The sequence below is a fragment of the Salmo salar genome, unplaced genomic scaffold, assembly GCF_965601325.2.
Source record: "Salmo salar unplaced genomic scaffold, fSalSal1 ptg000781l, whole genome shotgun sequence".
Taxonomy (NCBI): domain Eukaryota; kingdom Metazoa; phylum Chordata; class Actinopteri; order Salmoniformes; family Salmonidae; genus Salmo; species Salmo salar.
In genome coordinates this window covers 77,940-94,594 of record NW_027675496.1, presented here as the reverse complement: position 1 = coordinate 94,594, position 16,655 = coordinate 77,940, and positions in this window count along the sequence as shown.

The following is a 16,655-nucleotide window of genomic DNA, read 5'->3' as shown; positions in this document are numbered from 1 at the left end:
TACTCCTAAACTGTACCAAAACTAATTTCACACATGATAAGAGTTATCCTGATCAGCTGGCCCATCGACACTACTCCTAAACTATAAAAAAAAACTAATTTCACACATGATAAGAGTTATCCTGATCAGCTGGCCCATCGACACTACTCCTAAACTATACCAAAACTAATTTCACACATGATAAGAGTTATCCTGATCAGCTGGCCCATCGACACTACTCCTAAACTATACCAAAACTAATTTCACACATGATAAGAGTTATCCTGATCAGCTGGCCCATCGACACTACTCCTAAACTGTACCAAAACTAATTTCACACATGATAAGAGTTATCCTGATCAGCTGGCCCATCGACACTACTCCTAAACTGTACCAAAACTAATTTCACACATGATAAGAGTTATCCTGATCAGCTGGCCCATCGACACTACTCCTAAACTATACCAAAACTAATTTCACACATGATAAGAGTTATCCTGATCAGCTGGCCCATCGACACTACTCCTAAACTGTACCAAAACTAATTTCACACATGATAAGAGTTATCCTGATCAGCTGGCCCATCGACACGCTGCGTTTTGGTCCCCCTTTTTCGATGTATGTGACAAAATGAGCATCTATTTACCAAATCCTCCTTCAGAGTCATGTGCAGGTAAAATACTTTTATTTCTATATAATACTGTATCTGAAAGAGCAGATTCTGCAGGTAAAACATTGTGATTTCTATATAGTACTGTATCTGAAAGAGCAGATTCTGCAGGTTAAACATTGTGATTTCTATATAGTACTGTATCTGAAAGAGCAGATTCTGCAGGTAACACATTGTGATTTCTATATAGTACTGTATCTGAAAGAGCAGATTCTGCAGGTTAAACATTGTGATTTCTATATAGTACTGTTTCTGAGAGCAGATTCTGCAGTTTCCTTGACACTTACCTTTATCAAATAACTCTCAACATTCAAGAGGTGCAGCTTTATTTCCAAAGTTCAATTTTTCTTCAACAATATCCGTGTTGTCCATGTTTTAATCACATGACCACTCCAGCAGCAGCATTGATCTGGCGACTACGCAAAAACTATTAACATAATCAAATTAAAATCTGCTATTCTGTCGTCAATGGATGAACGGCCAATAGAAACCAGATAGAAACTGATAGTGGTGCATGTGACCTCAGTTCTGGTTAGCTGCAGATGTCCAAACCAACTTGCTCAAGGTCTTTCCATGTCTGGGGAAAGATGAAACCAGGCCAGCGGGTGACTGTCTGAGACTGTCTGAGACTGTGGTTTTGAGTCACGTGGAGCCTTACATGGGCAAAGGCAGAAATGTGACTGTGGACAGCTTCTTCACATCAGTTTCCCTGTCAGACAAGTCGATTGGGAAGAAGACTAGCAAGCTAGGAACAGTGAAAAAACTAAGTTGACTAGCCTAGCCAGGTCATTATAGTATATACAGTATCTCTACCATATACAGACACCAACTAGTATCCCCTTTATGATCTAGCCAGGTCATTATAGTATATACAGTATCTCTACCATATACAGACACCAACTACTATCCCCTTTATGATCTAGCCAGGTCATTACAGTATATACAGTATCTCTACCATATACAGATACCAACTAGTATCCCCTTTATGATCTAGCCAGCTCATTACAGTATATACAGTATCTCTACCATATACAGACACCAACTAGTATCCCCTTTATGATCTAGCCAGGTCATTACAGTATATACAGTATCTCTACCATATACAGACACCAACTAGTATCCCCTTTATGATCTAGTCAGGTCATTACAGTATATACAGTATCTCTACCATATACAGACACCAACTAGTATCCCCTTTATGATCTAGCCAGGTCATTACAGTATATACAGTATCTCTACTATATACAGACACCAACTAGTATCCCCTTTATGATCTAGCCAGGTCATTACAGTATATACAGTATCTCTACCATATACAGACACCAACTAGTATCCCCTTTATGATCTAGCCAGGTCATTATAGTATATACAGTATCTCTACCATATACAGACACCATCAAGTATCCCCTTTATGATCTAGCCAGCTCATTACAGTATATACAGTATCTCTACCATATACAGACACCAACTAGTATCCCCTTTATGATCTAGCCAGGTCATTACAGTATATACAGTATCTCTACCATATACAGACACCAACTAGTATCCCCTTTATGATCTAGCCAGGTCATTACAGTATATACAGTATCTCTACTATATACAGACACCAACTAGTATCCCCTTTATGATCTAGCCAGGTCATTACAGTATATACAGTATCTCTACCATATACAGACACCAACTAGTATCCCCTTTATGATCTAGCCAGGTCATTATAGTATATACAGTATCTCTACTATATACAGACACCAACTAGTATCCCCTTTATGATCTAGCCAGGTCATTACAGTATATACAGTATCTCTACCATATACAGACACCAACTAGTATCCCCTTTATGATCTAGCCAGGTCATTATAGTATATACAGTATCTCTACTATATACAGACACCAACTAGTATCCCCTTTATGATCTAGCCAGGTCATTATAGTATATACAGTATCTCTACTATATACAGACACCAACTAGTATCCCCTTTATGATCTAGCCAGGTCATTACAGTATATACAGTATCTCTACTATATACAGACACCAACTAGTATCCCCTTTATGATCTAGCCAGGCCATTACAGTATATACAGTATCTCTACCATATACAGACACCAACTAGTATCCCCTTTATGATCTAGCCAGGTCATTATAGTATATACAGTATCTCTACCATATACAGACACCAACTAGTATCCCCTTTATGATCTAGCCAGCTCATTATAGTATATACAGTGTCTCTACCATATACAGACACCAACTAGTATCCCCTTTATGATCTAGCCAGGTCATTACAGTATATACAGTATCTCTACTATATACAGACACCAACTAGTATCCCCTTTATGATCTAGCCAGGCCATTACAGTATATACAGTATCTCTACCATATACAGACACCAACTAGTATCCCCTTTATGATCTAGCCAGGTCATTACAGTATATACAGTATCTCTACTATATACAGACACCAACTAGTATCCCCTTTATGATCTAGCCAGGCCATTACAGTATATACAGTATCTCTACCATATACAGACACCAACTAGTATCCCCTTTATGATCTAGCCAGGTCATTATAGTATATACAGTATCTCTACCATATACAGACACCAACTAGTATCCCCTTTATGATCTAGCCAGCTCATTATAGTATATACAGTATCTCTACCATATACAGACACCAACTAGTATCCCCTTTATGATCTAGCCAGCTCATTATAGTATATACAGTATCTCTACCATATACAGACACCAACTAGTATCCCCTTTATGATCTAGCCAGGCCATTACAGTATATACAGTATCTCTACCATATACAGACACCAACTAGTATCCCCTTTATGATCTAGCCAGGTCATTACAGTATATACAGTATCTCTACCATATACAGACACCAACTAGTATCCCCTTTATGATCTAGCCAGGTCATTATAGTGTATACAGTATCTCTACCATATACAGACACCAACTAGTATCCCCTTTATGATCTAGCCAGCTCATTACAGTATATACAGTATCTCTACCATATACAGACACCAACTAGTATCCCCTTTATGATCTAGCCAGGTCATTACAGTATATACAGTATCTCTACCATATACAGACACCAACTAGTATCCCCTTTATGATCTAGCCAGGTCATTACAGTATATACAGTATCTCTACTATATACAGACACCAACTAGTATCCCCTTTATGATCTAGCCAGGTCATTACAGTATATACAGTATCTCTACCATATACAGACACCAACTAGTATCCCCTTTATGATCTAGCCAGGTCATTATAGTATATACAGTATCTCTACTATATACAGACACCAACTAGTATCCCCTTTATGATCTAGCCAGGTCATTACAGTATATACAGTATCTCTACCATATACAGACACCAACTAGTATCCACTTTATGATCTAGCCAGGTCATTATAGTATATACAGTATCTCTACTATATACAGACACCAACTAGTATCCCCTTTATGATCTAGCCAGGTCATTATAGTATATACAGTATCTCTACTATATACAGACACCAACTAGTATCCCCTTTATGATCTAGCCAGGTCATTATAGTATATACAGTATCTCTACCATATACAGACACCAACTAGTATCCCCTTTATGATCTAGCCAGGTCATTACAGTATATACAGTATCTCTACCATATACAGACACCAACTAGTATCCCCTTTATGATCTAGCCAGGCCATTACAGTATATACAGTATCTCTACCATATACAGACACCAACTAGTATCCCCTTTATTATCTAGCCAGGTCATTACAGTATATACAGTATCTCTACTATATACAGACACCAACTAGTATCCCCTTTATGATCTAGCCAGGCCATTACAGTATATACAGTATCTCTACCATATACAGACACCAACTAGTATCCCCTTTATGATCTAGCCAGCTCATTATAGTATATACAGTATCTCTACCATATACAGACACCAACTAGTATCCCCTTTATGATCTAGCCAGCTCATTATAGTATATACAGTATCTCTACCATATACAGACACCAACTAGTATCCCCTTTATGATCTAGCCAGGTCATTACAGTATATACAGTATCTCTACCATATACAGACACCAACTAGTATCCCCTTTATGATCTAGCCAGCTCATTATAGTATATACAGTATCTCTACCATATACAGACACCAACTAGTATCCCCTTTATGATCTAGCCAGCTCATTATAGTATATACAGTATCTCTACCATATACAGACACCAACTAGTATCCCCTTTATGATCTAGCCAGCTCATTATAGTATATACAGTATCTCTACCATATACAGACACCAACTAGTATCCCCTTTATGATCTAGCCAGCTCATTATAGTATATACAGTATCTCTACCATATACAGACACCAACTAGTATCCCCTTTATGATCTAGCCAGGTCATTACAGTATATACAGTATCTCTACTATATACAGACACAAACTAGTATCCCCTTTATGATTTAGCCAGGCCATTACAGTATATACAGTATCTCTACCATATACAGACACCAACTAGTATCCCCTTTATGATCTAGCCAGGTCATTATAGTATATACAGTATCTCTACCATATACAGACACCAACTAGTATCCCCTTTATGATCTAGCCAGCTCATTATAGTATATACAGTATCTCTACCATATACAGACACCAACTAGTATCCCCTTTATGATCTAGCCAGCTCATTATAGTATTTACAGTATCTCTACCATATACAGACACCAACTAGTATCCCCTTTATGATCTAGCCAGGTCATTACAGTATATACAGTATCTCTACCATATACAGACACCAACTAGTATCCCCTTTATGATCTAGCCAGGTCATTACAGTATATACAGTATCTCTACTATATACAGACACCAACTAGTATCCCCTTTATGATCTAGCCAGGTCATTATAGTATATACAGTATCTCTACCATATACAGACACCAACTAGTATCCCCTTTATGATCTAGCCAGGTCATTATAGTATATACAGTATCTCTACCATATACAGACACCAACTAGTATCCCCTTTATGATCTAGCCAGCTCATTACAGTATATACAGTATCTCTACCATATACAGACACCAACTAGTATCCCCTTTATGATCTAGCCAGGTCATTACAGTATATACAGTATCTCTACTATATACAGACACCAACTAGTATCCCCTTTATGATCTAGCCAGGTCATTACAGTATATACAGTATCTCTACCATATACAGACACCAACTAGTATCCCCTTTATGATCTAGCCAGGTCATTACAGTATATACAGTATCTCTACTATATACAGACACCAACTAGTATCCCCTTTATGATCTAGCCAGGTCATTACAGTATATACAGTATCTCTACCATATACAGACACCAACTAGTATCCCCTTTATGATCTAGCCAGGTCATTATAGTATATACAGTATCTCTACTATATACAGACACCAACTAGTAGCCCCTTTATGATCTAGCCAGGCCATTACAGTATATACAGTATCTCTACCATATACAGACACCAACTAGTATCCCCTTTATGATCTAGCCAGGTCATTATAGTATATACAGTATCTCTACCATATACAGACACCAACTAGTATCCCCTTTATGATCTAGCCAGGTCATTACAGTATATACAGTATCTCTACCATATACAGACACCAACTAGTATCCCCTTTATGATCTAGCCAGGCCATTACAGTATATACAGTATCTCTACCATATACAGACACCAACTAGTATCCCCTTTATGATCTAGCCAGGTCATTACAGTATATACAGTATCTCTACTATATACAGACACCAACTAGTATCCCCTTTATGATCTAGCCAGGCCATTACAGTATATACAGTATCTCTACCATATACAGACACCAACTAGTATCCCCTTTATGATCTAGCCAGGTCATTATAGTATATACAGTATCTCTACCATATACAGACACCAACTAGTATCCCCTTTATGATCTAGCCAGCTCATTATAGTATATACAATATCTCTACCATATACAGACACCAACTAGTATCCCCTTTATGATCTAGCCAGGTCATTATAGTATATACAGTATCTCTACCATATACAGACACCAACTAGTATCCCCTTTATGATCTAGCCAGCTCATTATAGTATATACAGTATCTCTACCATATACAGACACCAACTAGTATCCCCTTTATGATCTAGCCAGCTCATTATAGTATATACAGTATCTCTACCATATACAGACACCAACTAGTATCCCCTTTATGATCTAGCCAGCTCATTATAGTATATACAGTATCTCTACCATATACAGACACCAACTAGTATCCCCTTTATGATCTAGCCAGCTCATTATAGTATATACAGTATCTCTACCATATACAGACACCAACTACTATCCCCTTTATGATCTAGCCAGCTCATTATAGTATATACAGTATCTCTACCATATACAGACATCAACTAGTATCCCCTTTATGATCTAGCCAGGTCATTACAGTATATACAGTATCTCTACCATATACAGACACCAACTAGTATCCCCTTTATGATCTAGCCAGGCCATTACAGTATATACAGTATCTCTACCATATACAGACACCAACAAGTATCCCCTTTATGATCTAGCCAGGTCATTACAGTATATACAGTATCTCTACCATATACAGACACCAACTAGTATCCCCTTTATTATCTAGCCAGGTCATTACAGTATATACAGTATCTCTACCATATACAGACACCAACTAGTATCCCCTTTATGATCTAGCCAGGTCATTATAGTATATACAGTATCTCTACCATATACAGACACCAACTAGTATCCCCTTTATGATCTAGCCAGCTCATTATAGTATATACAGTATCTCTACCATATACAGACACCAACTAGTATCCCCTTTATGATCTAGCCAGGTCATTACAGTATATACAGTATCTCTACCATATACAGACACCAACTAGTATCCCCTTTATGATCTAGCCAGGTCATTACTGTATATACAGTATCTCTACCATATACATACACCAACTAGTATCCCCTTTATGATCTAGCCAGGTCATTACAGTATATACAGTATCTCTACCATATACAGACACCAACTAGTATCCCCTTTATGATCTAGCCAGCTCATTATAGTATATACAGTATCTCTACTATATACAGACACCAACTAGTATCCCCTTTATGATCTAGCCAGGTCATTACAGTATATACAGTATCTCTACCATATACAGACACCAACTAGTATCCCCTTTATGATCTAGCCAGGTCATTACAGTATATACAGTATCTCTACCATATACAGACACCAACTAGTATCCCCTTTATGATCTAGCCAGTTCATTACAGTATATACAGTATCTCTACCATATACAGACACCAACTAGTATCCCCTTTATGATCTAGCCAGGTCATTACAGTATATACAGTATCTCTACCATATACAGACACCAACTAGTATCCCCTTTATGATCTAGCCAGGTCATTATAGTATATACAGTATCTCTACCATATACAGACACCAACTAGTATCCCCTTTATGATCTAGCCAGGTCATTACAGTATATACAGTATCTCTACCATATACAGACAGCAACTAGTATCCCCTTTATGATCTAGCCAGGTCATTATAGTATATACAGTATCTCTACCATATACAGACACCAACTAGTATCCCCTTTATGATCTAGCCAGGTCATTATAGTATATACAGTATCTCTACCATATACAGACACCAACTAGTATCCCCTTTATGATCTAGCCAGGTCATTACAGTATATACAGTATCTCTACCATATACAGACACCAACTAGTATCCCCTTTATGATCTAGCCAGGAAGCAGGTCCTGTTCTCCCTTTTCCCCCAGGCACCACATCTCCCTCGGGGGAGAAAGAAGCTACAGTCACCAAGCAGGCAGCAGGTCCTGCTCTCCCTCTTCCCCCAGGCACCACATCTCCCTCGGGGGAGAAAGAAGCTACAGTCACCAAGCAGGAAGCAGGTCCTGTTCTCCCTTTTCCCCCAGGCACCACATCTCCCTCGGGGGAGAAAGAAGCTACAGTCACCAAGCAGGCAGCAGGTCCTGTTCTCTCTCTTCCCCCAGGCACCACATCTCCCTCGGGGGAGAAAGAAGCTACAGTCACCAAGCAGGCAGCAGGTCCTGTTCTCTCTCTTCCCCCAGGCACCACATCTCCCTCGGGGGAGAAAGAAGCTACAGTCACCAAGCAGGCAGCAGGTCCTGTTCTCCCTTTTCCCCCAGGCACCACATCTCCCTCGGGGGAGAAAGAAGCTACAGTCACCAAGCAGGAAGCAGGTCCTGTTCTCCCTTTTCCCCCAGGCACCACATCTCCCTCGGGGGAGAAAGAAGCTACAGTCACCAAGCAGGCAGCAGGTCCTGCTCTCCCTCTTCCCCCAGGCACCACATCTCCCTCGGGGGAGAAAGAAGCTACAGTCACCAAGCAGGCAGCAGGTCCTGTTCTCTCCCTTTTCCCCCAGGCACCACATCTCCCTCGGGGGAGAAAAGAAGACACAATGTCAAGTCGGCAGGTGCCCACCGAACAAGGCCAATGAAAACCGATTAGATTTGTTTGTGGACGCGAAGCATAAAGAGAAGATGGGATTGATTCACGTGTAAAGGCGCGGTACAGTGTCTGATACAATCAACAAATTATTGTTTTAATATCTTGTCATCAATATATTTCCACAAATATTTATTTATGAAATTCATCTTTTACAATTGTTCCCTGGTGCTTTTGATTAGGAATACAGCAAATCGTTTCACCAGCGGACCTGGCTGGTTTTATTATTATTATAGATTTTTTTGTTTCTAATTTGTCAAAAGAAACTGTAAATTGACTTTATTAATTACTATAACTCTATTACTAATCAAATCTACAAATACAATTGATCAAATGGATTACGCTGTAGTGTTTTATTGTCAAGGAAATAGGCTGTAGGACAATTTTATTTTCTACTTTGTAGAATTAACAATTGTTGTTATTTTATTTATATATTTCCACTAATATTTCTTCATGTAATTTATCCTTTACAATAGTTTATACACTATGTATCAAGTGTTTATTTAACAAACCATGTTTTCACACCTTGCACCTTGCTGGTTGATATGCATCTGATGCTTATGCTAATGTGGACGCCTGGCAACTTTCTCTAGCGGGGACGTATATGCTGGTAGACCAGGTGGTTCTAGTGTTAAGGACTGGTAGATGGGTGTTCTGATAGGCTGATAGACCAGGTGGTTCTAGTGTTAAGGACTGGTAGATGGGTGTTCTGATAGGCTGATAGACCAGGTGGTTCTAGTGTTAAGGACTGGTAGATGGGTGTTCTGATAGGCTGATAGACCAGGTGGTTCTAGTGTTAAGGACTGGTAGATGGGTGTTCTGATAGGCTGATAGACCAGGTGGTTCTAGTGTTAAGGACTGGTAGATGGGTGTTCTGATAGGCTGAAAGACCAGGTGGTTCTAGTGTTAAGGACTGGTAGATGGGTGTTCTGATAGGCTGATAGACCAGGTGGTTCTAGTGTTAAGGACTGGTAGATGGGTGTTCTGATAGGCTGAAAGACCAGGTGGTTCTAGTGTAAGGACTGGTAGATGGGTGTTCTGATAGGCTGATAGACCAGGTGGTTCTAGTGTTAATTAAGGACTGGTAGATGGGTGTTCTGATAGGCTGATAGACCAGGTGGTTCTAGTGATAAGGACTGGTAGATGGGTGTTCTGATAGGCTGAAAGACCAGGTGGTTCTAGTGTTAATTAAGTACTGGTAGATGGGTGTTCTGATAGACCAGGTGGTTCTAGTGTTAACCTGTTAGGGCTAGGGGGCAGTATTGACACGGCTGGATAAAAAACATACCCTATTTAATCTGGTTACCACTCCTACCTAGTAACTAGAATATGCATATACTTATTACATATGGATAGAAAACACCCTAAATTTTCTAAAACTGTTTGAATGGTGTCTGTGAGTATAACAGAACTCAAATGGCAGGTCAAAACCTGAGATTCCTTTACAGGAAGTGGCCTGTCTGACCATTTCTTGAACTTCTTTTCCATCTCTATCATTTACTAAGGATCTCTGCTCTAACGTGACACTTCCCACGTCGTCCATAGGCGCTCAGAGCCCGGGAAAAAACAGAATGTCGTCATTCCAGCCCCAGGCTGAAACACATTATCGCCTTTCTCAAGTGGCCGATCAAGGGACACTGGGCTTATGCGCGTGACCCGACCGCCCCCGCCTTTGGGATTTTTTCCTCTGTTTGCCGAAAAGGAGATTCCCTGTCGGAATATTATCGCTTTTCTACGAGAAAAATGTCGTAAAAATTGATTTTAAACAGCGGTTGACATGCTTCGAAGTACGGTAATGGAATATTTAGAATTTTATTGTCACGAATTGCGCCATGCGCGCGACACTTCTTTACTATTTCGGATAGTGTCTGGAACGCACGAACAAAACGCCGCTATTCGGATATAACGATGGATTATTTTGGACCAAACCAACATTTGTTATTGAAGTAGCAGTCCTGGGTGTGCATTCTGACGAAGACAACAAAAGGTAATCAAACTTTTATAATAGTAAATATGATTATGGTGAGTGCTAAACTTGCCGGGTGTCTAAATAGCGAGCCCGTGATGCCTGGGCTATGTACTTAGAATATTGCAAAATGTGCTTTCACCAAAAAGCTATTTTAAAATCGGACATATCGAGTGCATAGAGGAGGTCTGTATCTATAATTCTTAAAATAATTGTTATGCTTTTTGTGAACGTTTATCGTGAGTAATTTAGTAAAATGTTAGCGAATTCCCCGTATGCTAGTTCTGAACGTCACATGCTAATGTAAAAAGCTGGTTTTTGATATAAATATGAACTTGATTGAACAAAACATGCATGTATTGTATAACATAATGTCCTAGGGTTGTCATCTGATGAAGATCATCAAAGGTGAGTGCTGCATTTAGCTGTCTTCTGGGTTTTGGTGACATTATATGCTGGCTTGAAAAATGGGTGTCTGATTATTTCTGGCTTGGTACTCTGCTGACATAATCTAATGTTTTGCTTTCGTTGTAAAGCCTTTTTGAAATCGGACAGTGTGGTTAGATTAACGAGAGTCTTGTCTTTAAATAGCTGTAAAATAGTCATATGTTTGAGAAATTGAAGTAATAGGATTTTTAAGGTTTTGAAAATCGCGCCACAGGCTGCCATTGGCTGTTACATAGGCTGATAGACCAGGTGGTTCTAGTGTTAAGGACTGGTAGATGGGTGTTCTGATAGGCTGATAGACCAGGTGGTTCTAGTGTTAATTAAGGACTGGTAGATGGGTGTTGACCATTCACTCATGCTGACCGGCTCCAGTACTTTGTTCTTGACTAAAGCCTCCAAGTCAGCCTAGACTTTTGGTCTGATAGCAGAAGCTACAGGTCCTGCTTTCAGAACCTTTGGTTTGCTGTCTGGCTTAATGCCAAGCTTCCCTGTGATGTCGTTCATACAACCCTGCTGTCCATTAAATCTGTCTGTTTCTTTAAGATGGCAGGTAGGTCTGTGTCTCCACGTGTCATTGTCTGCACTGATGGCCAGTCCAGTGTGATTTTCTCCAACTATGAACATCCCAGTAGTGACGCATAGTCTCCTTTCAGGAGGTAGAGTGGCAGCTTTCAGTTTGTCTGTATACCTGAACTGTGACATCAGTGATGTCTCTCAAGGTGACAGATTCACCTGTGTAAGTCTTTAACACGAGGTGCGCTGGTTGAAGTGGAAGGTGTTTCAGTGTGATTTCCTGGTCTGATGAGTCACTCACCTCAGTGTTCTCTTACTCAACAGTGTGAACATGTTTCTTGTTTCCCGTTTTGCATTTTCTGTTCTCTTTTTGTTTCTAGAGGATTTGTCAAGTGTGTATTTTTTTACCACAGGCTGGACAATCCATGTCCTTACACCAGCATGTAGAATCCTGACATCCCTTTATACCACAGGCTGGACAATCCATGTCCTTACACCAGCATGTAGAATCCTGACATCCCTTTATACCACAGGCTGGACAATCCATGTCCTTACACCAGCATGTAGAATCCTGACATCCCTTTATACCACAGGCTGGGCAATCCATGTCCTTACACCAACATGTAGAATCCTGACATCCCTTTATACCACAGGCTGGACAATCCATGTCCTTACACCAGCATGTAGAATCCTGACATCCCTTTATACCACAGGCTGGACAATCCATGTCCTTACACCAGCATGTAGAATCCTGACATCCCTTTATACCACAGGCTGGACAATCCATGTCCTTACACCAACATGTAGAATCCTGACATCCCTTTATACCACAGGCTGGACAATCCATGTCCTTACACCAGCATGTAGAATCCTGACATCCCTTTATACCACAGGCTGGACAATCCATGTCCTTACACCAGCATGTAGAATCCTGACATCCCTTTATACCACAGGCTGGACAATCCATGTCCTTACACCAGCATGTAGAATCCTGACATCCCTTTATACCACAGGCTGGACAATCCATGTCCTTACACCAGCATGTAGAATCCTGACATCCCTTTATACCACAGGCTGGGCAATCCATGTCCTTACACCAGCATGTAGAATCCTGACATCCCTTTATACCACAGGCTGGGCAATCCATGTCCTTACACCAGCATGTAGAATCCTGACATCCCTTTATACCACAGGCTGGACAATCCATGTCCTTACACCAGCATGTAGAATCCTGACATCCCTTTATACCACAGGCTGGACAATCCATGTCCTTACACCAGCATGTAGAATCCTGACATCCCTTTATACCACAGGCTGGACAATCCATGTCCTTACACCAGCATGTAGAATCCTGACATCCCTTTATACCACAGGCTGGACAATCCATGTCCTTACACCAACATGTAGAATCCTGACATCCCTTTATACCACAGGCTGGACAATCCATGTCCTTACACCAGCATGTAGAAGCCTGACATCCCTTTATACCACAGGCTGGACAATCCATGTCCTTACACCAACATGTAGAATCCTGACACCCCTTTATACCACAGGCTGGACAATCCATGTCCTTACACCAGCATGTAGAATCCTGACATCCCTTTATACCACAGGCTGGACAATCCATGTCCTTACACCAACATGTAGAATCCTGACATCCCTTTATACCACAGGCTGGACAATCCATGTCCTTACACCAGCATGTAGAATCCTGACATCCCTTTATACCACAGGCTGGACAATCCATGTCCTTACACCAGCATGTAGAATCCTGACATCCCTTTATACCACAGGCTGGACAATCCATGTCCTTACACCAGCATGTAGAATCCTGACATCCCTTTATACCACAGGCTGGACAATCCATGTCCTTACACCAGCATGTAGAATCCTGACATCCCTTTATACCACAGGCTGGGCAATCCATGTCCTTACACCAGCATGTAGAATCCTGACATCCCTTTATACCACAGGCTGGGCAATCCATGTCCTTACACCAGCATGTAGAATCCTGACATCCCTTTATACCACAGGCTGGACAATCCATGTCCTTACACCAGCATGTAGAATCCTGACATCCCTTTATACCACAGGCTGGACAATCCATGTCCTTACACCAGCATGTAGAATCCTGACATCCCTTTATACCACAGGCTGGACAATCCATGTCCTTACACCAGCATGTAGAATCCTGACATCCCTTTATACCACAGGCTGGACAATCCATGTCCTTACACCAACATGTAGAATCCTGACATCCCTTTATACCACAGGCTGGACAATCCATGTCCTTACACCAGCATGTAGAAGCCTGACATCCCTTTATACCACAGGCTGGACAATCCATGTCCTTACACCAACATGTAGAATCCTGACACCCCTTTATACCACAGGCTGGACAATCCATGTCCTTACACCAGCATGTAGAATCCTGACATCCCTTTATACCACAGGCTGGACAATCCATGTCCTTACACCAGCATGTAGAATCCTGACATCCCTTTATACCACAGGCTGGACAATCCATGTCCTTACACCAGCATGTAGAATCCTGACATCCCTTTATACCACAGGCTGGACAATCCATGTCCTTACACCAGCATGTAGAATCCTGACATCCCTTTATACCACAGGCTGGACAATCCATGTCCTTACACCAGCATGTAGAAGAAGCCTGATTTCCCACCTTGCCACAGTGGAAGCATGTGACTTGATTTTCCTGTCTCTGATTTTCAGTTGAAACTCTGCGCACTTTTCCTTTTTTTGTGATCAACTTTTTTATTTATTATAAAGGAACACAGACAAGAACAAAAAGCAGCAGGAATGGTTATACAGCTAGAGACACAATACTGTTAAAATATAAATATCAGTATATTATGTAAACCAGGTATTGCAGGTAAATACAATTATAATTAACCACATATAAAATCACTCACCTGAGCTGCATCAACCCCTCCTGGGACCACCCCAACCCACCCTCCATCCCCTCCTGGGACCACCCCAACCCACCCTCCTACCCCTCCTGGGACCACCCCAATCCACCCTCCTACCCCTCCTGGGACCACCCCAACCCACCCTCCATCCTCTCCTGGGACCCCCCCAACCCACCCTCCAACCCCTCCTGGGACCACCCCAACCCACCCTCCATCCCCTCCTGTGACCACCCCAACCCACCCTCCAACCCCTCCTGGGACCACCCCAACCCACCCTCCATCCCCTCCTGGGACCACCCCACCCCACCCTCCATCCCCTCCTGGGACCACCCCACCCCACCCTCCATCCCCTCCTGGGACCACCCCACCCCACCCTCCATCCCCTCCTGGGACCACCCCACCCCACCCTCCATCCCCTCCTGGGACCAACCCAACCCACCCTCCTACACCTCCTGGGACCAACCCAACCCACCCTCCAACACCTCCTGGGACAGATTTTGACTCATATTGAGTGATAAGACTGAGCTATTTAAAAACACTTTTTCAACATTTCAAGATAGCAGTTAGTTCAGTTTGATCTTATTAAAGACAGCTGTATCATTTTTTTATTCATTTTGACATATTGTTTGGGACCACTTTTTTTGCTCTGTTTGAAGGCTGTCAGCTTCTTCTCAGGAAGAGAATCCCTTAGCCTTTCGACTAATTTTGGGTTAGTTCGACTAATTTTGGGTTAGTTCTCTCAAGAAGAACTAACCCATCTCAACATGACAGAAAGTAAGACAGGGAAACCCATCTCAACATGACAGAAAGTAAGACAGGAGAACCTATTTCAACATGACAGAGAGTAAGTCAGGAGTCCCTGACCTTATCTTCTCTCAAGAAGATGTCTGGTAGGCCCATTTAAATACCTTTTTTGGACATTTCAAGAGCCGTCCGCCAGTCCGGAGCCGCCAGAGCCGCCCGCCAGTCCAGAGCCGCCCGCCAGTCCGGAGCTGCCCGCCAGTCCAGAGCCGCCCGCCAGTCCAGAGCCGCCAGAGCCGCCCGCCAGTCCAGAGCCACCTAAGTGGGCGAAGCCTAGGGTGGAGCGGAGTCCACGTCCCGAACCTAAGCCACCTCCAGTATAGGTGGGTTGGGGAGGGGGGGTGTAGCACTAGTGCCGTCGTTGACGGCAGCCACCCTCCCTTCCCTCCCTTTTTGTTTAGGGGGTATTTGGGTTTTGTTTTTGTTCTTGTTTTGGGGGGGATTTTGGTTTTTCTTTTTAGGTGCATTCTGGGGTCTGCACCTTTAGGGGGGGTACTGTCACGTCCTGACCAGCAGAGGGAGTAATTGTATTATATTTGGTCAGGACGTGGCAGAGGGGTATTTGTTTCATATGGTTCGGGTTGTGTGTGTTATTTAAGGGGTGTTTGATTTATGTAGTCTGGGGTTTAAGTTTTGTTCTAGTGTTGGTGTCACGTCCTGACCAGCAGATGGAGCTATTGTTTTAGTTTTGGGGTCAGGACGTGGCAGTTTTTTGTATGAGAATGTTTGTATTGTTGATTGGGACTTCCAATTGAAGGCAGGTGTGTTGAGTTGCCGTTGATTGGAAGTCCT